At 38.9% G+C, this 25,261-nt stretch overlaps 1 pseudogene; it reads left to right on the top strand.

The window, feature by feature from the left end:
* Positions 1-820: 820 nt before the first annotated feature.
* On the top strand, positions 821-20,653 carry LOC126720763 (subtilisin-like protease SBT4.15; annotated as a pseudogene).
* Positions 20,654-25,261: the final 4,608 nt, after the last annotated feature.

Below are 25,261 nucleotides of genomic sequence, written 5' to 3' on the forward strand. Positions count from 1 at the left end.
TAGAAAAATCGACATTAATCCTTTGAAATAATTGCATATATCTACCTTTTCAAATGGGTAGCCCTGAAAAACCAACAAAGAAAAAGGGATACAAAACAATGGCAATGAAACTAGGTTTCATCGTTTGATCCTTACCTTTAACAATATCAAAGAGATTCTGATCATCTCAAGAAACCTTCACTGGATAGTAAGTCGAAGAGGTGCTAAAGGAGAACGACAAAAAGAACGCAAGAAGAAGCAATCTGGTTTTTTTGAAAAGAACTGAAGAAGAAATCGGCAAGAAACTTAGAGAAGGATAGAGAGAACGGCGTGAAAGGAACAATCTAAATTTTATTTTAGGTTTATATATCTAACCTACTCTACTAGTAACCTGTAACCCATTAAAATAAAATGAACCATCGGGATTAAAACTCCACCAAATTTATGGTCATGATTTGTGTGGGTACCGTACCCCCCTAAAAAAATAGGGGGTACCGTAGAATGACCCTTGTTTAAAGAGTAATTCAATACATAAAAATTTTGGGTGCTTATTCTCGGTTTTAACAGGTGGACAAGCTAATAAAGAAACCGTTTGTAATTAAATATAATGAAGTTACACCTAAACAGATGTAGTATCTTTAATTAATTAGTCTATGCAAGAATCTTAATTGTAAATTGGAAAAAGTCCAAGATTATATTTTAGCATAAAAATGTTCTCCATATTAAGAAAACACAAAAAAAGAGAAAGAACAACTAGGGATATTTAAAGAAAAATCTGACTATAAAGATAGGAACAACAGAGAAAGCAAGAGCAGTGTTGAATGTAATGGAAGAACTAAAAATGGTTCGAATTTGTATGATCACCCTCTTCCTTCTGGCTACGCAACTTCATTGGTCATTCACTCATGGTTCTAGTGACGTAGTTAGAAAGGTGAAGGCATTTTATAATTTGTATATTACTTGATCCATTCACTTCATATAATCGAGTTCATTCACTAATCAGAAATTTATTTTTCATTAACACATAGGTGTACATTGTGTACATGGGAGAGGCACTACAGTCAAAAACCTCTGCTACTAATCTTCATCACAACTTGCTTTCTTCAGTTGTTGGAGGGTAAGTGGGATGACAAAATATCTAAACATTGCATGCTTATATCTACTCATATTTTAATTTAAACAATACTAGTTTTCCTTTTGTTTCTTATTTTTTTTGGTGGTAATTTATACCTGGAATAATTCATTTATAAATTTGTAAATGAGATACAGAGAAAAGAAAAGGGAGAAGAGAGAAAACATTCAAGTTTACATGATTTTCTCATACACCTCTCATGAAAGTAAATTACAATGGAATCCAAATTTATAATAGAATTACATGCAAAAGTAAAAATAATCTGAATTTGAATTGCATATTAAATATTAATTTTCTCAATCCCATGATTTTTTCTAGTAATCAGTCCCTTAATTTGTTGACTAATCTCAAGATTTTCTCTAGGATTAAATGTCTTGATTTGTTCTCTCTTTCATGGAAAGTAATTGGGTGAAGTATAATTCATACATGGGTCAAAGATTTGGTGGTAGGGGACGGTTCCATAATGGTTAGGAACTTATCAATATGTATAGCATTGGGCTTTTCTGATGTTGCGGAAGCTACAAGAAAACAAACATTTTGCTTTCTGAATGGAAAAAGAAACTAAACACGTTATCTTCTTAATGAAAACCTCAAATCCACAAGGGATTCCTTAAATCCACAAGGTGATAGGTATCTGGAATCCACCAAAGAAAAATAATAGACAAATTCTGTATTTTTATAAATCTGAAAACTAAACTGTCTTGGAGGCTACAATATGTTTAAATAGTAAAAAGAATACCTAGGATGGCTAGCAATATGTTCAAAAGCCTAATTTGTGTTAATCACATAATTAGGTGGCAAAATAGTAAATTTTTTCCAAAAATAGCAAAATTGAGATAATTATGGAAATTGAAAATACTGTTTCTAAGATAATTTGTTGACTAATCTCAAGATTTTCTCTAGGATTAAATGTCTTGATTTGTTCTCTCTTTCATGGAAAGTAATTGGGTGAAGTATAATTCATACATGGGTCAAAGATTTGGTGGTAGGGGACGGTTCCATAATGGTTAGGAACTTATCAATATGTATAGCATTGGGCTTTTCTGATGTTGCGGAAGCTACAAGAAAACAAACATTTTGCTTTCTGATTGGAAAAAGAAACTAAACACGTTATCTTCTTAATGAAAACCTCAAATCCACAAGGTGATAGGTATCTGGAATCCACCAAAGAAAAATAATAGACAAATTCTGTATTTTTATAAATCTGAAAACTAAACTGTCTTGGAGGCTACAATATGTTTAAATAGTAAAAAGAATACCTAGGATGGCTAGCAATATGTTCAAAAGCCTAATTTGTGTTAATCACATAATTAGGTGGCAAAATAGTAAATTTTTTCCAAAAATAGCAAAATTGAGATAATTATGGAAATTGAAAATACTGTTTCTAAGAGATGTCCCAAAATAGATGAGACATTATTCTAAGTTTTAAATTAAAAGTTATTAAAGAAAAACAAATATTACTAAAAATATGGAAAACACAGTTTTCAGGGCCTTAACAAAGGAATTTGACTAAATTTGGGTGACCCTCGAGGATTAAGGCTCAAGTCTTTATCAAAATGTCGTTTCCTTTCAACTTGTCAAATTTTATGTAATTCCGACATTGTCACCCCGATTACCTCTACTAGCACCCCCTTGATCTTGCACCATGACTTCTAGTGCCTTGCTACTCCAAGAATGCCTGTACTATCTATTCTATATCATTTTATATGTATATAAAATTAGCTTTTAGGGTATAATCCATATATGATATAACATCCCAGCATGCAACAAATTGAGTTATTTGGGTAGACAATTAAACCATCAAGTATTGTTGTTTTTCAGTGGTCGTATTGCCCAAAAGTCCATGATATATAGCTACACAAAGAGATTTAACGCGTTTGCAGCAAACCTATATGAAGCTGAAAGACTACAAGGTACACACTAAAAACATCATGTTACACAACATTTCTTTCTTTCTTTTTCTTTTTCTTTTTCTTTATTTCTCTTCGGGTGGTTGTCTTATATAATTTATATACATATATGCATCTTTTACAAAGAACGAAAATGTGGTGTCGGTGTTTCTTAGTAGAATTCGAAAACTTCATACAACAAGATCATGGGATTTCTTAGGAATGCCTCCCTCAGTGAAGAGAAATCATCAAATTGAAAGTAATATCATTGTTGGTTTATTAGATACAAGTAATAAATTGAAATTTCTCATAGAGCTTTAACTTCCTCTATGTTACATGTCATCATGGTGGAATTTTGATAACTTATTTAATTTTTTATTTTTCCTCCCCTTATTTTTTAGGAATTTATATTGATGCTCCAAGTTTTGATGACAAAGGACTAGGACCTCCTCCATCAAAATGGAAGGGTTGATGCCAAGTAGTAGGCAACTTCACCGGCTATAACAAGTAAACAATCTCAATCTCTCTCCTCAATTGTGACCAACCACAAAATAGTATGCCTAGATGCATAATAAAAAGTATGTTGGTAGATCCAAATGAAAGTGATTTTATTCCAATCATAACAGATATTATCAATAATTCTAAAAATAAAATATTGTGTTTTAAACATTACTTAGGATAAAAATGAAATTTAAATAATACATCTTATTATAAAAGCAGAAGCTTTGACACCAATTTGTTGAGAATAGAGAAAGTATAAAGATCTATTTGTTGTATGTATCCAAATAGCAATGGGGTTATGAAAAATTGAAATAAAAAAAGAAGAAACAATCACACAGGTAACACTAAGACTTGCATGGTTCGACTTATGGCCTACGTCCATAAGTGGTGTTAAGGAGAAAGTTTCACTAACAAAAGAGAGTACAAAGGTGGTACCAAAAGCACTCTCACAAAACCTAAGGCTCAAATACACCCAAAGAACTCATAGCCACCAAAAGCACAAACAAAGTCTCGACTTAGAACTCTACCAAAGAATAGAGGAAACATTTTCTAATAACAAAAGTTGGTGCTCACTCTGATTACCACCCATCAATTGTAGAGGGTATTTGGTATCAAATGATACCATATCGGTTGTATCAAAATCTAATAAATGAGATACATTTGCAAAAAATAATTACCATGCTAACAATGAAAGGCATGTGTTAATGAGTAGTTATTTTTACATACATGTCTCTCGTTTATTGAATTTTGATATGGATGACATGGTATTATTTGATTCAAAATACTATTTCCATTCATTGCTATTTATACAAGTACAAGTTAGTTAGGGTAAAAAGCAAAACCTAAGTCGGTAACCACAAGTCCTAATTTAAGTAGGACAAGTTCAATGGGATATTATTCCATGTGGCGCACATAAGGTGGTTACAAAGCACATGATTCAAGCTATTCACGCATGGATCTTTCATTTAATTTCTAAGCTATTCACCCTTTTATGCAGCAAGGTAATAGGTGCAACATTCTACAACAACGACCCCGTTACGGCCAAATTAGATCCAAATCGATCCCCAATAGATGATGATGGCCACGGCAGTCACACTGCATCCACTGCAGCAGGTGCCTTAATAGCAGGCGCGAGCTTTTACGGTTTAGACAAAGGCATAGCTCGAGGTGGGGTTCCATCAGCACGCATTGCAATGTACAAGGTGTGTTCGAACGGAGGTTGCAGTGAGATAGACCTTTTGGCTGGATTGGACGATGCCATTGATGATGGAATTGACGTGCTATCAATATCTATCGGAGCATCCGCAAGTAGCTTTTTTGAGGATCCCATTTCGATTGGTGCCTTTCATGCAATGAAGAGGGGGATTTTCACAGCATGTTCGGCACGGAATGGTGGTCCATCTTTGTATACTTTGCAGAACGTAGGTCCTTGAATAATGACTGTTGGTGCTTCTTCCATTGATAGGCTGTTCAGGACTTCAGTTAAACTTGGAAATAACCTACAAACTGATGTAAGTCTCTTCTTTCTTTTTGGGATGGCATACAAAGTTTTGCTACCAAAAAAAAATGATATAGCACTAGATTTATAGGAATATTTAATCTAACCAAAAATATGAAAATATTTCAAATGGAGATGATCCTGAAGCAACTTGTGGCATTAATTATGATGGTCTTGCTTAGTAAAGGAGTGCTTCCATCTAGGAACATGATAATTTTCTTTTTTACTTGAAACAGGTGGAATTCGTTTTATAGTTAAGATTTAAATTTTTTTTTTTAAATCTAACTACGTACAGAATGTCACATTATTTAAAAGATTTTAAATGGGGATGATCGTAAATAAAACAACTCATCTCATTTAAAGTGTAATAATATTCAGCAATGGAGTGCTTTTATCTGGGAGCATGATCCTTTTCCATTTCTCTTGATCATAATCACGTTACATTTACTGGGGCATTGAATAACAGGGAATTACCATCAACACATTTTCACCAAAAAAGAAGACGTACCCTCTAACCACTGCGGGATTAGCAGCCAATAGTTCTTTATCTCCAACTTCAACTCCCTGGTAATTAATTAGAGAGCACTTTCTATTTCATGATTTATACTGTAATTGAAGATCACCAAACCTAATATATATTCAGGGTCAGACTGTTAATATTAGTAGCACTAATCAATTAAAGAATTGTGCAGGTATTGTAGTGAAGGAAGCCTGGACGCGAATAAAGTCAAAGGAAAGATCGTGCTATGCAATGAATCAGCAAGTCAAACTTACATTAAGAGCATAGGTGGGGCTGGGGATCTCATATCTCTCGTAGAGAAGATAGATACCACCTTTACGTCTATCATCCCTGGTGCCTTTGTTGATTCTAGTTTTGCTTACAAAATTCTTGCATACGTCAACTCAACCAAGTAAGAAGAAACAAATTTATTATATAAAATGCCCCCCCTCCCAATAATTGCTAGGAGGGTTGTTATTAATTTGAATATTTTATTTTTCTTTTTGTTGTGACCAAAGTATATATTCTAAGTTCATACTAATATAGAGCTAGCCTGCAGCCTAGTTTTTAATCCTATATATACCTTATACATTATTTAGGGTTCATTATAACTTGTAATTATTCAATTAATATAAAAAAATAACTTGATATATTAACATTCTTAATGGGTTTTTTTTTTTCATTGATAAAATTTTCAGAAACCCTCAAGCTATCATACACCAGTCCAAATCAATACGCAACACTGCTGCACCCTTTGTGGCTTCCTTTTCATCCCGAGGTCCATCCAAGATATCTCGCACAATACTTAAGGTAACCTTTTGCAATGATAAACATTCTAGGCATAAATTTGTGCACTTATTTTGAGCATATATACTAGTATGATGGTTTTAAATTATGTTTGATTTGCAGCTGGATATTGTGGCACCTAGGCTAGATATACTAGCTGCTTACTCTAAACTTTCATCAGCGATTAGGTCTCCTTCGGACGACCGGTTTGGTGTGTATAATATACTATCTGAAACCTCAATGGCTTGCCCTCATGTGGCTGGTGCTGCCGCCTACATCAAAACATTCCACCCTAATTGGTCTCCTTCTGCAATTAAATCGGCCCTAATGACAACTGGTTAGTCTCTTGAAATTCTCATGATGTGTTAAAGATGAGTGTCATTTTACAAGAACCACCATTAAAATGGTGTCAATAAGAGGTTTTTAATGTTTCTTTCAAATTCTCCAATGCCATCACACTGCTCATTGTTTACCAACAATATGGACAATATGCCAATTAGTTTAGTAGAAATATTACCCATCTTAATATGTTTCCATATGTTATGTAAACTGTTTGATTCAAATATAAAATCTTTACTATGAAACAGATTTTGCCCATGATTAATGGAGATGATTATTTTCTAATAAGAAATGTATGATATTCATTTTATGAGTAAAGTTAGGGATACTAGAAATTTTGTTGCAAAATCATTACAAACCGATGTGTCATTATTCACAATATATATATATATATATATAGATATATATATTTATTAGTTATTGAAGATGCACCAATGAAATTCATATTGTCACTTTAGTTTGTAAATCTCCGGTAGCAAAATTTGTAATAATCTTAACATTTGTATTCCTTCTATATAAACACATTGATCAAGATATAATCTCATATTTCCCCAAAATAAGTTTTATATAAAAAAAATTAGGCTTTTTGAGTGTTTTATAATTTTGCTTCTTGATTGATGATCAGCATCTGAATTGAAAATCAAGGATGACCAAACAGAGTTAGCATATGGGCTGGCCAAATTGACCCCATTAGAGCACTAGACCCCGGTTTGATATATGACATTTCAACGTCCGACTATACCCGCTTCCTATGTAATGAGGGCTACACTGGGACACTGCTACACTTGTTCACTGGAGAGATCACCAATTGCTCAAGTCTCCCAAACATTGGAGGACATGATGTCTTAAATTACCCATCCATGTATTTTCAGTTTACCAACGCTAAATCTAGTATATCAGCCATCTTTCATAGGACAGTAACAAATGTGGGCTCTAGAAAATCTATATACAAGGCAACTGTCAGGGCGCCGAAGAATCTCAAGGTCACTGTTATTCCGAATAAGTTGACTTTTAGTCAATTAAACTAGAAAAAATCTTTCCTGGTTGCGATACAGGGACCACCACAATTGCTTTCAATTAACCAAACGACAAGTTTACCAGCATCATTGGAATGGAGTGACGGTACACATAGAGTTAAGTGTCCCATATTCATTACTTTGACTCAGCCATGATAGATGTTGGTGAAATTTCTTAGGCCTAATGTCTAATTTCTTTGTTTTTGAGAAGAAAGGCCTAATGTCTAATAATGCAGATCTTCTGCTTACGCTCTCCAACCCCCCCCCCCCCCCCAAATTCATCTACTATTTGTTATTTAATGGGTTTTATTTCAATGCAAAAGAAATAAACATATTTTTATTTGCAGCATACCATTTTGTTGTGTTATATAAATTAATTGCACATATACATTAATTAAAAATGGCCAAAAATATGTCATTGATGATGATTATGGCCTTATTTAAAAATTTTATGACAAAAGAGTGCTCCAATGAGTGCTCACTAGGTAGCTATATAGAGCACTGAAAAGCAAGAGATTTAATAAATTATTTCTTACAAACTGCTACTCGGACGTTCATCCCAATAGAGCAAGAGATTTAATAAATTATTTCTGACAACTCCCATCTTTACCTTACTCACATAGTTGCTCGCATAAGTTTGTCACAAAACACCTTTAACTTGGCCACTCAGTGCATAAAACTTGAAGCTTAAGTCCAAAAGAGCAAAGTTATCCCCTTATGTAATCTCATAATTATGAACACATTAATCTTTCTTGGTTATAGGCATGATTGCTACTTTGATCTTGAAATTTCCTTCAACCTCAACTTCTATCAAGTTAGTGTTGTGAAGCCTTGTGATTGCAAAACTTGGTTATGACGTGGACTCTCACTTAGTGCCTTCACCATCAAGTTATGAGTTCACCATTGAAACCTAGGGAAAGTTGATCATTGGAGTCGTCCCAAATAAATGAATTCTTGGCGCCAATGAAGAGAGGGTGGATGTCAAAATTTTATCTCATTTTTATTTTTCTACTTCTTTTTATTTATTTATTTTCAATATGTCAATTTGAATTCATTGTTTTCGTAAAAGCCATAGTTACTTTACACTATATTTAATTATGAAGTTTCTAGGGTATGTCATAAACTTGATGGATGATTTAAATGATTTCTTGAAAAAATTTTGTTTTAATAATTTCATAAATTATGTTATATATCTTTAGGCTTTTATTATTATTATTATTATTATTATTAATGGTAGTTTACTAACTTATTCATAAATTTGTTACTTTCAAATAATTAAGTTGAACCACAAAATAATCATTAATAATATTCCTACACATTGCATGGGTCTGTGACTAGCTATATATATATATATATATATATATTAATAGGTAAAACTCAGAGAAAGTTCAATTAGAATTCTAAATTAGAGCTCAATTTTGCAAAATGCGTCTAAATTTATGTGAGGACCACATCATAATTATCTTTCCAAGTGTTCAATTAAAATTTGAAATTAAACTCCAATTTTACTCCATGTACCTAAATTTATGTGGAGACACACCATAAATACCATATTCAAATCATGTATAAAATTAATTGTCTTAGAAGAACATATATAACAAAGTTGCTTGACAGATTTTGTTAGGTTCTAAAGTGTAGGACTTTATGTATTTAGAACTCTAATTTGTATTGTTGGCAAATCATGATCAAAACAATGTGTTTAGAAGTGTTTAAAGTTAGCTCAAAGTTGTTAGTCAATGTAAAGTTGGAATCGAGTGTAAAGTAGAAAGCACTGTGGCTTTCGGCCTGGCTCGATCGATCGAAGCTTAGGATCGACCGATCGAAGCTCGGGCAGATCGCTTTTCTGTAAAATTTTCCAACTCAGCCCTAGTTGTTTTAAAACATTTTTAGGGTTTCTTATTTGTCCTAAGTATAAAAGGCAAACCCTAGCCACGTTTTAGTGTTGCTCATATTGCGGTTTGTGTAAATCTCTTGTGAGATCTAGAGGAGCTTTCCTTTACACAAACTTAGGGTTTTCAAGGAGGAGATATTCTCTACACCTTGATGATCAAAACAGTTGTTGCCATTAAAGCTTAAAGAATACATAAGTGGGGGTGCTTGTAGCTAGTGGGAATCCAAGAAAGAAGGAGTCCGTGAATTCGGAGCTTGCACGTGGTCGTGTCAGTAAGTTCTACTGGTTGGTAGCATTAGGAAGTCGAGCGGGGGTGCTTGTAAGTCCTTTTGTATGAACTTCGATTCTTTCAGATAATGGATTCAGGTTTACCTTGAGGATAGCTAGGTCAAATCCTCCCCAGGTTTTTACCGGTTTGGTTTCCTGGGTGATCATATCGTGTGTTATTTATTTTCCGCTGCTTTGCATGATTTGATCTTTGTTATTGTGATAACCTAGACTTGTTTAATTGGACTAAGTAACAACTTGGCTAATTGCCTAGGTTTAATCAATTGTTTAAGGGGTCTAAAAACTATCAAGTGGTATCAGAGCGAGTAGCTCTTTTGTTTTTGATCCTTTGATCTTTGAGCTGATCCTTGACCCCTGTTGTCATGGAACACGGATACTCTCTAGTTATTCCTCCTCACTTTGATGGGAATAATTATGCTTACTAGAAAGTAAGGATGAAAGTCTTCCTGAAATCCATTGATGAGAGAGTATGGAACTCCGTTGAATACGGATGGGAGAAGCCCACTACTCCTATTAGTGAGTGGCAAACTTCTCAGAAAGAAGCAGCTTCGTTTAATAGCAAGGCTATGAATGTGATTTTTAATGCTGTTTCTATGGAGGAATTTAAGAGAATCTCGAATGTTGAGATCGCTCATACTGCTTGGAATATCCTCCAGACTGTGCATGAAGGCACAAAGGCTGTCAAAATAAATAAATTGCAACAATTGACTTCTAAATTTGAAAGCATTAGGATGTCTGATGATGAATCTTTTGATGAATTCTACGCTAAACTGAATGATATTGTTAATTCTGCCTTTAACTTGGGTGAAATCTATGATCAACCTAAAATTGTTAGGAAGATTCTTAGATCTTTGACTGAAGACTTTAGATCCAAGGTGACTGCCATTACTGAAAGCAAGGATGTGGACTCCATCCCTGTTGATGAGCTTGTAGGATCTCTTCAATCCTATGAGTTGGATCTACCCAAAACTACCAAATCCAAATCAATGGCTCTTAAGTCTGTTGATGATGTTGATAGTAGTGGATTTGATGATGAGCTCTCTGCTACAGAAATTGCCTATCTTGCCAAGAACTTTAGAAACTTTCTCAGGAATAACAATAGAAAGGCAAGAGGCACAAACACTGCTGAACCTAGAAATTTTAGGAAGCATGATCCCACTAAGGTTAATAACAATGATAAACCTAGAGAAAGAGTAGGTCAAACTTCCAATAATTCTTTGGGCTCTCAATGTTTTGGATGTCAAGGGTATGGACACTTGAAATCTGAATGTCCAACCTATTTGAAGTCTATGTGTAAGGCTATGGTTGTAACCCTTAGTGATGGTGAAGTTTCTGATCATGATTCTGATTGTGATGAGGATGGAAACTTCATTGCTTTCACTGCTACTGCTGTAGTTGATGAGAGCATATTTGTTGAAGAGAACCCTTCTGATGGGGAACTCTCTGAAGATGCAGATCTTCAAGAGGCCTATAACAAACTTTGCAAAGTTGCTGCAAAGGATGCTATGAATGTTGAACTTGGCCTAAAGAAAATTGAATCTCTTGAGCTTGAAAAGAAAAATTTGCTTGTTAAATTGCTTGATGCTAATGATCTTTTGAACAATGTGAAAACTGAAAACATGCTTTTTCTTGATAAAGTTAAATTTTTGGAACTTGATTTATCTGTTGCTAGATCTGCTAGTTTTAAACTTGATCAAATGCTGAGTGTTCAAAAGTCATCTTCTGACAAAACTGGTTTAGGTTATGTTTATAGCATCTGTGTGTCCGCTCCCCATTCGACTAAGTTTGTTCTTTCATCTTCTTCTTCTGAACCTTCAGTGAGTGAGATAGTGAGTGAAACTGTCAAACCCCCTGTGAGTGAGGTTGCTAAACCCTTAGAAGGTTCATCATCTAGGAAGATTAAGGTTGATCTGAAAGAATCTAAGCCTAAGAAGCCTACCCTATCTAAGGACAAGACACATGATAAACCTGCATGGGTTTGTCATTTTTGTGGAAAGACTGGACACATACGTCCAAATTGCTACAAGCTGCAAGCTGCAAAGAGAGCAAACAAACCAAAAGTACCTGTGCCTCAAGCACTTGATCCTATGGTACTTATTGGTGATTTGGTAAAGGCTTTAAACCTTTATTCCAATCCTGGAGTTGGTAATCATTCTCAAGTGAATAAGAACTCCAATACTCGTGGTGCATCTAAAAGGTTTTGGATGCAAAAGACTCGACCTAACTGAGTCTTTCTGATATGGTCCTTGTGCTTCATTGCTCTACCCTTTGTGACCATTGTTCTTTGGTTGTGTTTTTTTTTTTTTTTTTTTTTTTGTCTCTAGGATTTGCATTGTATAACATTTATGCATTTCATTCTAGGTGTTTTTATTTTTGTTAAAATAAAAAAATAAAAAATAAAAAGGGAAAAGGAAGCACATTTTGTTTTTGCACTATTCTTCTTGGTTTTTGAGAACAAGGTTGGTCAATTTATTTTCACATAACATGTTTTTTTTGTACCTTGTTTAGCTTTGATGAGCTTATTTATTGCACTTTACTAGTTGAAGATTTGTAGTGCATGTTGTGTGGGAAAGATGTGTATGGTTTTTGATTACTATGTCTTAATCTTGAAGTCACATGTTTTTAAAATGTTGGACTTGAACTTTTAGAGAAAGGCATAAATAACCATCTCACCACTGTTCACTAGCCAATCATGAACACCTCAGTGCATATCATAAGATTTTGTGCTCGAGAAAGTGTAGCACATGCACAAAAAGAACATAAGGTGAAGCCTCGGTAAAAGTGATTAATTCCTAAAATCAAAATTGGTGTGTACTATTAGGCTTGATGCCAAACTCACATAAACTTAAAATTGGAATGTATATTATGAGGCATAAATACAAGAAACTTACATGATTGCAAGCTTATGATCTAGGAGATGTGGGAGTTATATGACGTAACTCTTTAGGTGATAGTCTCTTTTAAATTCTTTGTGATGAATTTTGTAGACTTTGTGATTGATTGCTATTCACATATCACCTCACATGTATCTCATGTCTTTGCTAGTTGCACACACTACACGAGTTACTCTTTGCTAAACATTGTACATGTTATTGTGTGTGTTTATGGTCTGACCAACCAAGTTTTTGCAATCACTTTGAATTATGTGCAAACTAAATTTGTTGCTTGAAAATTTGTGGAGAATGCAAAATTTTGTTTTTGAGAATATTGGGCTTAAATTTCTTGTTTGGAAAATCATATCATCTCATACTCATGCATTTTTGTTCTAAATTTTAATGCTTTGAGTTAAATCAATTTATTTTTCAAAAATTGTGTTTTTCCTGAAAAATATGGTGAGCCTCTGCCTGATTCGATCGGTCCATTCTGTTTTTCGACCGATCGAAATTTTTAAAATTTTATTATTTTTGAGAGAGGGGGCCTCTGTCTGTTCCGACTGGTCGAGGCTGATTTTCGACCGATCGAAACTCGTGTATCAGGTTTTTTAGAAAGCAGAATTGGACTTTTTCAAAGTCACTATTCAAACTCTTTCTTGCTTTTCTCTCTCTCCGCGTTGGCTCTTGGCTCCACCATCAAATTTTTGTCGTTTTCCTTTAAGATTTTTGCAAGGTTTTTGTCCTTAGAAGTCGATAAGACCCTTTTGCCCTTCTTTTTCAAGTTTCTTTCTTGATTTCATGCATTTTTCATGCATTCTCATGGGTATTTTCGGCATCTTCAAAATTATTGGGGTTTTTGATGATTCAAGCCAATTCTTGTGTAATTGATCAATGGGTTTTTGTGCCATGATGTTATATTGATGTTCTATATAGTTTAATTTGACCAATTTTGTAGTTTTTGAAAAATTGAAAATTCTAGGGTTTTGAATTTGATCCGAATTGGGGATTTTGTCAAATTGGCTTAAATTGATGAAATTGGCTTCTCCAATTGATGTAATTGGTCATTATTGTTGTTATTATATCATGTGTAATGATCAAATTCGTCAATTTTTTTTAAAATTGATCAAGTGGTTTCTTTATTTTGGGGTTTTTGTGTTAAAAACCTTTATGTGCAAGCCAATTTTGTAATTTGAACCTTTTTGACTTAATTCACTGCATTAGCACATGCATCATGACATTTAAACTTGTTCATGCATCATATAGATTTTGTTTCTTTTTTTTGTTTTTGTGCTAACTTGCAGTCTGCCCTTGGTTTTTGGTTTGTAGTTTTTGTTCTTTCACTCTGTGTTTTGATCCTTATCTTAGCACCATGCCTAGGAAAACTAGAGCTCACAGGACCACTTCCACTTCCTCTGAGTCTCCACCTAGAGTAGAACTGTTTAAGAATGATAAGTGTAGAGAAGCCTATGACACCTTGAACTGTAGGCGTAAGACCTGTTCTGAGCGAGCTGTTGTGTTAGATGCGCTTGATCCGGCCATTAGGGCCAATTTTGAGTCTAGGGGTTGGTTGCCTCTCGTAGAGATAGATCATCCACCTCCGACCGCCCTGATTAGAGAGTTCTACTCGAATCTCTCTTGCCACGTCTATGATTCCAACACCCTTGTTAGGAGTTGGAAACGAGGTGTAGAGTTCACCATTACCCCTCGGGTGGTGGCTGAGGCTCTTGGGGTGCCGATTGTTCGGGATGCTGACTATCCCTATGATGAGTCACCCTCTTTAGATGTTGTCATGTCTTGCATCACTGGGTCATCTATCCAGTGGGGTTCTGATCCTCAGATCACGTCCGCTGAGCTTACCGAGACTGCCTATCTCTTCTTTAGGATTGCGTGTCATTCCTTGTGGCCTATCTCTCACTTCCACATCATCCCTTTAGAGCGATGTGTGTTTTTGTATGCCTTTGCTTCTAGAGCATCTATCAGTTTTCCTCACTTGTTCCTTCGTTCTTTGAACGAGGTTCATAGGAGTTCTACCGTAGGGCATGCATTGATTCATCCTATTTTCATTCATAGGATTCTGCTCTATTTAGGTCTAGATGGTTTTCCATCAGGTGAGCCTGTTCATGTGATAGCTCCCATAGGTGCCACCTTTCTTCGTCAGAGGGCTGCTTAGTTGAGGGTTCCTCCTTCTCGTCCTAGAGGTGCGTCATCTAATAGTGTTTTCCCTCCTCCCTCTTCTACAGGTACAGCTGCTGCTGAGACTTCAGGTGCTGCTGCTGATGCTGATGCTGCTGTTCCTCCACCGATTGCTAGGGATGATTCAGACATTCGTCGCACGTTGGATCATGTCTTGACCGTTCAGGCGGCTCAAGGACAGATTTTGGTGGACGTGCTTAATGAGATCCGTGCCTTGCGTGCGGAGTTGGCGTTGTTTAGACTACCTCCCTTTTGATGATGGATATCTTGTTTGCCCTTTGGCATTCCGTCACAAAAAGGGGGAGTACTTGTAGGTTTTTTGTTTTCAGGGGGAGACTTTTTGATTTTGGTTGGAGCTTGTGGAGTTTTAGATTGTATCTAGGTGCTTCACTGTGTACTTAACATTTTTAGCTCTTACCTTGTTTTTTATGGGATATTCATATTAGGGGGAGTTTTATGTTTTTGTTGTTGGTACTTTATTTGTTTCTTGTTTCAAACTGCTTATTGATTTATATTTATGAGTTATTTATTGATATATGTCTTTATTTGTGTGTTGTTTGAAATCAAGAAGTTATTTTGTTTACTTGTATTATTTCCACACATGCGGTTATGCATTTTGTTTAGTGTTTCAGGAAATATACAGGTTAATTCAATTGAGCTGCTGTCTACACTTGCAACTAATGGATAGTAGTTAGGATTGAATTTGGTTTATGAGCATTGTTTTGTAAAGGGCTTTTCATTTTGTAAACTTTGAGCTTCTATGTTGTGTTTTGTCACGGATTGCCAAAGGGGGAGTTTGTTAGGTTTTAAAGTGTAGGACTTTATGTATTTAGAACTCTAATTTGTATTGTTGGCAAACCATGATCAAAACAATGTGTTTAGAAGTGTTTAAAACTAGCTCAAAGTTGTAAGTCAATGTAAAGTTGGAATCGAGTGTAAAGCAGAAAGCATTGTGGCTTTCGGCCTGGCTCGATCGATCGAAGCTTAGGCTCGACCGATCGAAGCTCGGGCAGATCGCTTTTCTACAGAATTTTCCAACTCAGCCCTAGTTGTTTTAAAACGTTTTTAGGGTTTCTTATTTGTCCTAAGTATAAAAGGCAAACCCTAACCACGTTTTAGTGTTGCTCATATTGCGGTTTGTGTAAATCTCTTGTGAGATCTAAAGGAGTTTTCCTTTACACAAACTTAGGGTTTTCAAGGAGGAGATATTCTCTACACCTTGATGATCAAAACAGTTGCTGCCATTAAAGCTTAAAGAATACACAAGCGGGGGTGCTTGTAGCTAGTGGGAATCCAAGAAAGAAGGAGTCCGTGAATTCGGAGCTTGCACGTGGTCGTGTCAGTAAGTTCTACTGGTTGGTAGCATTAGGAAGTCGAACGGGGGTGCTTGTAAGTCCTTTTGTATGAACTTCGATTCTTTCAGATAGTGGATTCAGGTTTACCTTGAGGATAGCTAGGTTAAATCCTCCCTAGGTTTTTACCGGTTTGGTTTCCTGGGTGATCATATCGTGTGTTATTTATTTTCCGCTGCTTTGCATGATATGATCTTTGTTATTGTGATAACCTAGACTTGTTTAATTGGACTAAGTAACAACTTGGCTAATTACCTAGGTTTAATCAATTGTTTAAGGGGTCTAAAAACTATCAGATTTTGAAGTTTTCCCTTTAATATAACACACATACACACTCTTTTTCGAGTATATATTATGTGCATGCCGAAAATATATGGTTATTGGGCCTAACCTCTACTTGGGCTCACAATCTATTTGTTTTATGGGCTTTTGGGTTTCCTACTGTGGGTGGTCCTTTACTCGGCAAACCCAAACATACTTCTATTTCCTCAAGCCTTTCTCTCTTCTTAACAAAATCACTCCTTTGTTTTCTCTGAGTATTTACTCTTTTTTCCCAGTACTCTTCCCAGAATTGCCAACCCCCAATTCCTCATTCTCATCTCTTATTTATAGCTCAAGATTAGTGGAAGGGTTATGATTACTTTAGGTTATTAGTGGGTTTGGAGGTCCAATTCCATTGCCTTTAAGTGGGTGTTTAGGTGGGAGTGGGAGGAGTGGCATTGGAACTGCTTCCTTCCTCAGAAAAGCCGCACGGCGGCGATACTCTCTAGGGTACTGCTGAGCAGCCGGGAGGCGGTACCCCGAGCAATCACTATCTTGTTCGGGATAAGGTTGACCGGGCAAGGTCCTGGTGATGGAACATAATGCGTACATATTAAGAGTATTCGCCCAATGGGCTTTAGGGTGGCATGAGGCCTGGGCCTATGGCCCTAGAGGGCTCAGGGCTTGGAGTCGATCAAAGGAGTTGGGGTCATAGGTCATACCATTAGATCGAAGTTCAGGGCCCAAGTGGGCCTGGGGATCCCTATGCCATACATTAGCCCCCCTTGATTCGTGCTCGGTCCCCGAGAACGAATCAAGGACACTAAAAGAAAGAAACTATCTGGGAAGTCCAACGGGCAGATACTTGGCAGTTGAAAGCCTCATTAATGCGCCCTTAAAAGGTGTGCTGTATCTAGTTGTCTAGTTCAGCCATCATCATTGCCTGACGGTTCATGAACCGAGGCAATGCGCATGGTAGTTACCATGGGGATTCGTAGGGTTTCCCACTCTTCATTTATTAAATGTTATTTACTCCTCTATTGGCCCCTATAAATAGTTCTCTCTAAATCGCTTCTTCACTTTTTGCATTCTTCGTTTTTCATACTCCCTCTCTACCAAGCATACTTCCTTCGTGCATTCATCTACCAACCCAGAACACTTTCTCTCCTTAGAGCCCACAGTAAGTTCCCTTTGCCTTTCTTCCTACTTTTTTTCTTCTTTCAGTTTTTCCTTAATTCTAGTTCAGGAATCTTAGTTTAGGAATGGGCTATTCCCATCTTCTATCTTCAGAAGCATCCTTGGCCAGCTTTAGAATGGCCTACAACGTCCCTAAAGATGTTGACATTGCCTACTGTCACGAAGGCGATATCAACATCCATAGGCGCCAGGGCTTAAACATTGTGTTCTTTCCCTTGATGGCTATCCTCGAGGGTGGGGTTAGGTTCCTCGTTGACCTTCTCATTATAAGCACCCTTAGATTCTGTTAGGTTCTAAAGACTTAGGAACTAATGTATTTAGAACTTTAATGTGTATTGTTGGCAAACCATGATCAAAACAGGTTGTTAGTCTTGTTTAGACTTGCTCAAAGTTGTGTCTTTTATGTAAAGTTGGAATCGAGCTGTTGCAGAAGTAGTAGTGCATTTCGGCCTATCTCGATTGATCGAAGAACAGACTCGATCAATCAAATCTCGGGCAGAATGTTTTTTCTATAGATTTTTCCAACTTAGCCCTAGCCTATTAAAATGTGTTGGGTTTTATGTTTTGCCCTAAGTATAAAAGGGAAACCCTAGCCACGTTTTTCTGTTGCTCTATTTGCTGTGTGTGTGAATCTCTTGTGAGATCTAGAGGTGGTTGCCTTCACCAATGCTTAGGATTATCAAGAAGGAGATCTGATTGAGAGCTTGATAATCATTCAATTGCTGCACTGAAAAGCTTAAAGAAACACAAATGGGTGTACTTGTACTTGCTAGAGAATCCAAGAAAGAAGGAGTCCGTGGTCTCAGAGCTTGCACGTAGTCGTGTCAGTAAGTTTCTTCTGGTGGGTAGCAATAGGATATTAGTGGTCTAAGTCCTATTGTAAAACTTCGATTCTTTCATAGTGGATTCAGGTTTACCTTGAAAATACTTAGGTTAAATCCTCCCCAGGTTTTTACCTATTTGGTTTCCTAGGTCATCATATCATTGTGTTATTTATATTTCTGCTATTTTGCATAATATGATTATATGTTTGTGTTAACCTAGATCTGAAACTTGGATTAAGTAATCACTTGGCTAATTACGTAGGTTAATCTGATTGTGGTTTTAAGGGGTCTAAAAACATACAGATTCTATGGCCTTTGCCTCGACCAACTTCCCCCTAATTTTTACCAAGTGGTGAGTTGCATTAGTCGGTTGAACTAATTGTTCAGGTTGCAATTGAACGATCACGACATCAACTTTATGTATAGTTTATATGGAAACATTAGGTCAGATTATTATTTAAAGACTAAGGATATGAGGGTACGGCTTATTTCATGCCTACCTGACTCGAATAGAAACTCGGCTGGAGAATTTGTTCGGGTGAGCGGCAACGCTTGCTAGTGAGCTCCCTATCCGCTCTTGCTACAAGATGTTGGTTGGTACCGAGCTTCTTTTATTTGTTAATTGTGCGTATGATTATTTTGATCGAATGGTCACTAACCAGTTTCTATATTGTTTCTATGCAAAAAGCAAGAGGTTCTGACTAGACCTCAAAGTAGTGCATGTTAAAGACCTAAACTTCGTACTTAGGTTAGAAATTTTTGTTCACTCGGATGAACAACTACGAGCATCATATTTGGTCCTCGATGTCGAACCTATGTATTCTACCTGGCAACCCTTCAGGCCAGCCTTATTGGTGGACAACCCGTTGCTGTCTTATACTGACGTCCGGCACGCCAACTTTTTGTCACCTTCCCTAACGATTGGTGAGGCTCAGGACCTAGGTCCTAGATATATCACCGTAGAGGATCTCGCACTGGTGAGGGACAAATCAACTGAACGTGTATCTTGAAGCCGCAGAGGCCATATACTTGTTGAGCAGCCTGAAGCCCTAGTGCAAGTTACTGAGCCAACGACAGCTGAATCTATGCAATCCTCGGGAGCCGAATCCGATATCGATAAAGAAGAAATGGTGACAAGACGTGCATTAACAGTTGATCGGTTTGTGCCAGGTGCACGGTCCACGACCCGACAGCAAGAATCCCAAGGCAGGGACCCGAATCCCCCTCATCCTTCTCCTTCTAGCCACTCCCAAAAGAGGCAGCATATAACCAAGCAACCCTCCATTGGTGTAAGGGATGCGCCATCAAGGACCCCTCCGTGAGCTTCTGGTGGGATTACCATCAGAGAACCCCGCGGTGATGTTCAGCCAACCTCACAAGTCGAGTCTCACATTGCTTCGCCTTCTCGGCAGGGGCCTGGCTGGCAGCCCACATTCATGCTCAATAGTGAGCCATTGTCAGTGTCCGCGGGCATGAGGGTGTGGGCGCAAGGCGAAGGGGGGCGAGTGTCCCAAAGTCTGGTCCATGGATTGCTGCTGCCTGAAGATGTCCACTTTCTCTCAAGTGCGAATGATGAATCATTAGCCAAGCGCCTTCAGTGGCATACTATAGTGGCAACATGTCTTCTTACCCTTCTTTCTTTTATTATGCAGCATGTATATTCCCTTTTTCCCTTACAGTTGTGGCTTTCATGCAATCAGGATGTGCAGTTGACCCATCTCATTGACGGGAGGCTGAGGGAGGATACTGAGGATGTCGAGCGTGAGAAGGCCCTCACGGCGAAGGATCAGAAAAAGGCCACCGAGGTTACTGAGAAGAAGGCCCAAGCATCAGATAAGGCTCGAGCTTTGGCAAAGAATGGGAGGGCGAAGCTAGAGGTGAAGCTTAGAGGGACTGAGCTTAAGCTAGCGAAGGCAGAGAGCTTGACTCTTACACAAGCTGAAGAGATTACCAACTTGAAGGTGGCTTTGGAGGCTTGTGAAGACAAGTGGTACAACAAAGGTTTCGTTGATGTGGAAAATTCCGTGAAGCCTGTCAACCGCCAAGCTCAAAAGCTCTTATTCGGGGAAGGGTGGCTGGCCACCCTACAAGCTATGGGGGTTCCTGAGGATTCTCCATTAAGGAATCCTAACTAGATCCCTTTCCCGGACCCCACTCCCCCTATTCAAAACCCCCCAAATGCTGATGAGGAAGAAGATATGGCTAGCATGATGGAGCTGGTGCAGGAAATTGACTCCCATGTGGAGTTAGTTGACCTGGAAGCCACCAGCGGCATCCGTGTAAGTGATCACTTCGAGGGCGCTCAAACCTAGCCTCCCACCAAGGGCATGCCTCTGACATTGCTCACATTTCCACACATACTCATTAGCATCCTTCTGCATTTGCGACCACCAAAATCCTTGGGTCATTGCCCGATGAGCTAACGAACATCCCCCTATGTGATTGCCGCACACCCCGCATGTAGCTCAGCCAGTAGCTGCTTGACCTTGCTAGGGTGCAAGCACTGCAGGTAAGGCCCACTGAAAGATCTTCGATATAGCTTACGATCGGCCGACAACCAATACCACGCAGCTGTTCAGAGTACTTTTTCTGCTTCCTTCTCTTCATCCGGCACATGGTCCTCAACTAAGAAGTTGATAATCAGATCCATCCAACACAGTTCAACCGTTGCCACCAGCGAGTCACCTACTCCTACACTGATACTTGGTTCTACTACCAGCTCCACTTTTGTTAATCAAGGGATTCCCTCGGTTGACAATGACGCCAATGTAGCCAATGAGTCAGCACGTCGGTTCTGCCCCCTTGCCACCTGAACCATTTTGACACTCAAAAAGCAATCCATAGTTTGCTTCACCAGCCATAAGTACTCCATCATCTCGAGATCCTTGGCCTCAAAACTTCCTTTTACCTGATTAACCACCAACCAAGAATCTAAATAGACCTCTACCTCCTTAGCACCTAGGTCTGATACAATTCTTAGCATGGCCAGCAAGACCTCATACTCGGCTTCATTGTTGGAGACTTTAAAGCCTAACTTGAAGGAATGTTCCAACTTTATTCCTTCCGGGGTGATGACTATGATCCCAACCCTGGCTTCTGATGAGCTAGATGCACCGTCCACAAATACCTTCCACGGGATCACTTCTATAGGGTAGACCATCTCCTTCCCCTCTCTCGGGGAAAACTCTACAACAAAATCAGCTAGGACCTGGCCTTTCACTGAGTTCCTTAGTCTGTACCTAATATCAAAAGAACCCAGTTGAGTTCCCCACTTTGTTATTCTTCCCGTGAAATCAGATCTTTCAATAATGACTGCAGGGGGTATTTGGTCAACACGTAAATGGTGTGGGCTTGAAAGTAATGGGGTAACTTCCACGTAGCATGTACTAGTGCTAGCACAAACTTTTCCAATGGCAAATATCTTGTCTCGGCATTAACTAGGGTTTTACTGATGTAGTAAACTGGTTGTTGTACTCCTTGGTCTCTCAGAAGCACGGCGCTTACGGCGTGCTCGGATACTAAAAGATACATGAATAAATCCTCACCGAGCTCTGGGACTGTCAACATTGGTGCCCGTACCAGATATTCTTTCAGCTCCTAAACAGTCTTCACTCCATTGAAATCCCTTCCACTTCTTTAAAAACTGGTAAAATGGTCGGCAGCGGTCGATGAACTTGGAAATGAACCGATTAAGGGCGGCTAACATGCCGATCAGTACTTAGACTTTCTTTGGATTGTTTGGCGGTTCAAGGCATTTTACTGCTTCAATCTAGTCGGGGTTGACCTCTATTCCTCAATTAGTGATCAAATACCCCAGGAACTTGCCAGCCTCCACTCCGAAAACACACTTCTCGATGTTGAGTCATAGTTTGTGCCGTCGAAGAACTTAGAACACTTTTTTGAGGTCGCCAATATGCTGCTTTTTTTGCTTGCTCTTTACCACCATATCATCGATGAAGACCTCGACGGTGCGACCAATCTTATCTCTGAACATTCCAATCATCATCCGTTGATACATAGCACCAGCATTTTTCAACCCAAATGGCATTACGAGATAATTGTAGTTAGCATTGGGTGAGATAAACACTGTTTTCTCCTGGTCCTCGACTGCCAAGGCGATCTGATGATAACCCTGAAAAGCGTCAATAAAGATCATCCTTGGGTGCCCATAAGTGGCATCTACCAGCTGATCAATCTTTGCCATAGGAAATGGGTCCTTCGGACATGCCCGATCCAGGTCGGTAAAGTCGACACAGACCCTCCATTTGCCATTCTTCTTTTTTACCCCCACGGTATTTGTAAGCCACCCCGGGAAAAATATCTCCCTTATAGCTCTGGCTTCCTTCAGTTTCTTAACCTCTTGCCTGATGGCTTCAACATGCTCTTTAACTGATATCCTCAGCTTCTACTTTTTAGGAGGGTACAACGGATCCACATTAAGCTTGTGAACTATAAACTCAAGGTCCACCTCGGGCACCTTATACGGGTTCCAAGCAAACACATCTATATTCTGTACAAGAAATAGTAGCATCTCTACCTTCTCTTCCTTAGCTACACATGACCCTATTAAAAAATTCCTGTCATCATCTAGTAATATCCTTACTTTCACTAAATCCTCGGCAGGGCTAGCCCCTACCTCATCTTGGGGCTCCTGTAATTGCTACAAGGGAGTCTCCTCAGTTGACTCCTTTGGCTTAGCTCCCTAGTCAACCGCGGCTACCAAGCACTGCCTGGCTACTTGCTAATTACCTCTTACCACGGCAATACCATGCTCGATGCGAAACTTGACCTTCACATGCAAGGTGGATGGTACCGCCCCCATTGCATGAATCCATGGCCTTCCAAGAATCGTCGTGTACGGAGAAAACGAGGCAACCACTATGAATGTTACCATCGTCTCCTTACCCTCCATGTTCATGGGAAGTGAAATCTGCCCTTCTAGGATCACCATTTGGCCATCAAACCCCATTAAGGGCGTGTCATACCTAGATAGGTCTTCCTTCTTCAAACCAATCCCCCTATATAGGTCAGGATATATCACTTCAGTGCCACTCCCCTAATCTATCAGTACCCTCTTTACTATGAAGCCATTTATCCGGGCCGTAACTACCAAAGCATCATCATCGTTAAAAGTAATGGGCTCCCAAGTATACTTCAACTTCTTCTCGGAAGGTTGCTCGCGCATGCCATTCCCCCCCGGTGCTACAGTCAGTACAACCCTTCTCCTTGACTCCTGGGTGCCTCTTGGAGCTACATGGATGACTTCTATCACTCCCAATGGGGGTGGGAGGGGATTCCTTCGAAGCCATGCACCCTGCCCGGTTTCTTGATTCTTCGGATCCATCACAAATTCCTTCAGGTACCCCACCTTTGCCAACTGCTCTAGATGATCTTTCAACACCCTACACTGCTCAGTAGTATGCCTCATTATCTCTATGGTAAGTACAATATAAGTTTTGGTTTCTCCTGGACGGGCCTCCTCCCATCTTGTTCGGCCACCGAAAATATGGTTCATTCATGATTCGATCCACAATCCTGCGTACCGGTTCCTTGAAGGCCACATTCACCTCTCCCATCTGTGGCCCCAGCTCTTGAATCCTCAAATCCTTCTAGGGCCTAGATTGGAAGCTCATATGCTGAGGATGATTTATGATCGAGGCCTTGCCTTTATTCTGTAACCGATCGTCTTCCAACCGTTTATATTCCTCGATACACCTCATCAACTGCCTCATATCCTCGGGAGGCCTCCTTGTCAACGATTCCCGTAGTCCAAAATCCTTAGGCAATCCCATTCGAAAAGTACTCGCCATGATCTTTTCATTACCTCCGTCAATCTCATTGTACAGTTCCCAATATCGGCTAGCGTAGTTGCGGAGGGTTTCCCCAGCCCCCATTTTCATTGAAAGCAACGCATCCACGGGCTGTGGGACTCAGTTACAGGTCATGACCCGTACACCAAACTCTTGAATCAATTTGGAAAAACTACGAATCGAACATTTCCTTAACCCATTGAACCATCTCAGAGTAGTGGGACCGAGGCTCAAGGGAAACACTTTTCACATCAGTGCATCGTTATGAATGTGCAACGACATCATTTGAATATAATGGCTTACGTGTTCTACCAGGTCCATCTTTTTATCGTAAGAATTGAACGGCAGCCGTGTAAATCTACTCGACATGGGTGCTCTTTCAATGTCCCTCGAGAATGGTGATTGGGCAGCTTGGAGTAATACACGGCTCATAGCGTCCATGGCCGCATTCCGAGGTCGCCTCTTCTCCGGGGAAATCAAGTCCCGGTCTGCATATTCCTGTGAGCGATTCTAGTGCCAATGAGACCCAGATTGATGGGACCCTGCTCCATGGTGATCCTCGACACTAGCTGACCTTTCCCTTCGATGGTCTTTTCTCTAACGCCTACCTCTCGCTTGCAACTCCAAATCCCTGACCAACCTTTGGAGGCGCTCTAGTTCCTCGTCCCTATCCCTTTTGTCAAAATGGTTATGCCCCGAAGCGCCAGACATTGTCCAGTACGTTTGGAATGACCCTTCTTCGAGGCCGGACTGCCCTTCCTCCTCATGCTCCCTATCTTCGCACCTTTTCTGCCTCCCTTCTTGCCACGTAGATCCCCGCAAAGACCTCCCAGAGCCACTTTCAGCATAACTCCCTGGTTGACCCTCAGACATTTTCTCGTGCACGTTTTGATGGAACCATAGCTACGTAGGAGATTCCCACAAACGAAGCAA

Source organism: Quercus robur, chromosome 1 (assembly GCF_932294415.1).
Source record: "Quercus robur chromosome 1, dhQueRobu3.1, whole genome shotgun sequence".
Classification (NCBI taxonomy): Eukaryota; Viridiplantae; Streptophyta; class Magnoliopsida; order Fagales; family Fagaceae; genus Quercus; species Quercus robur.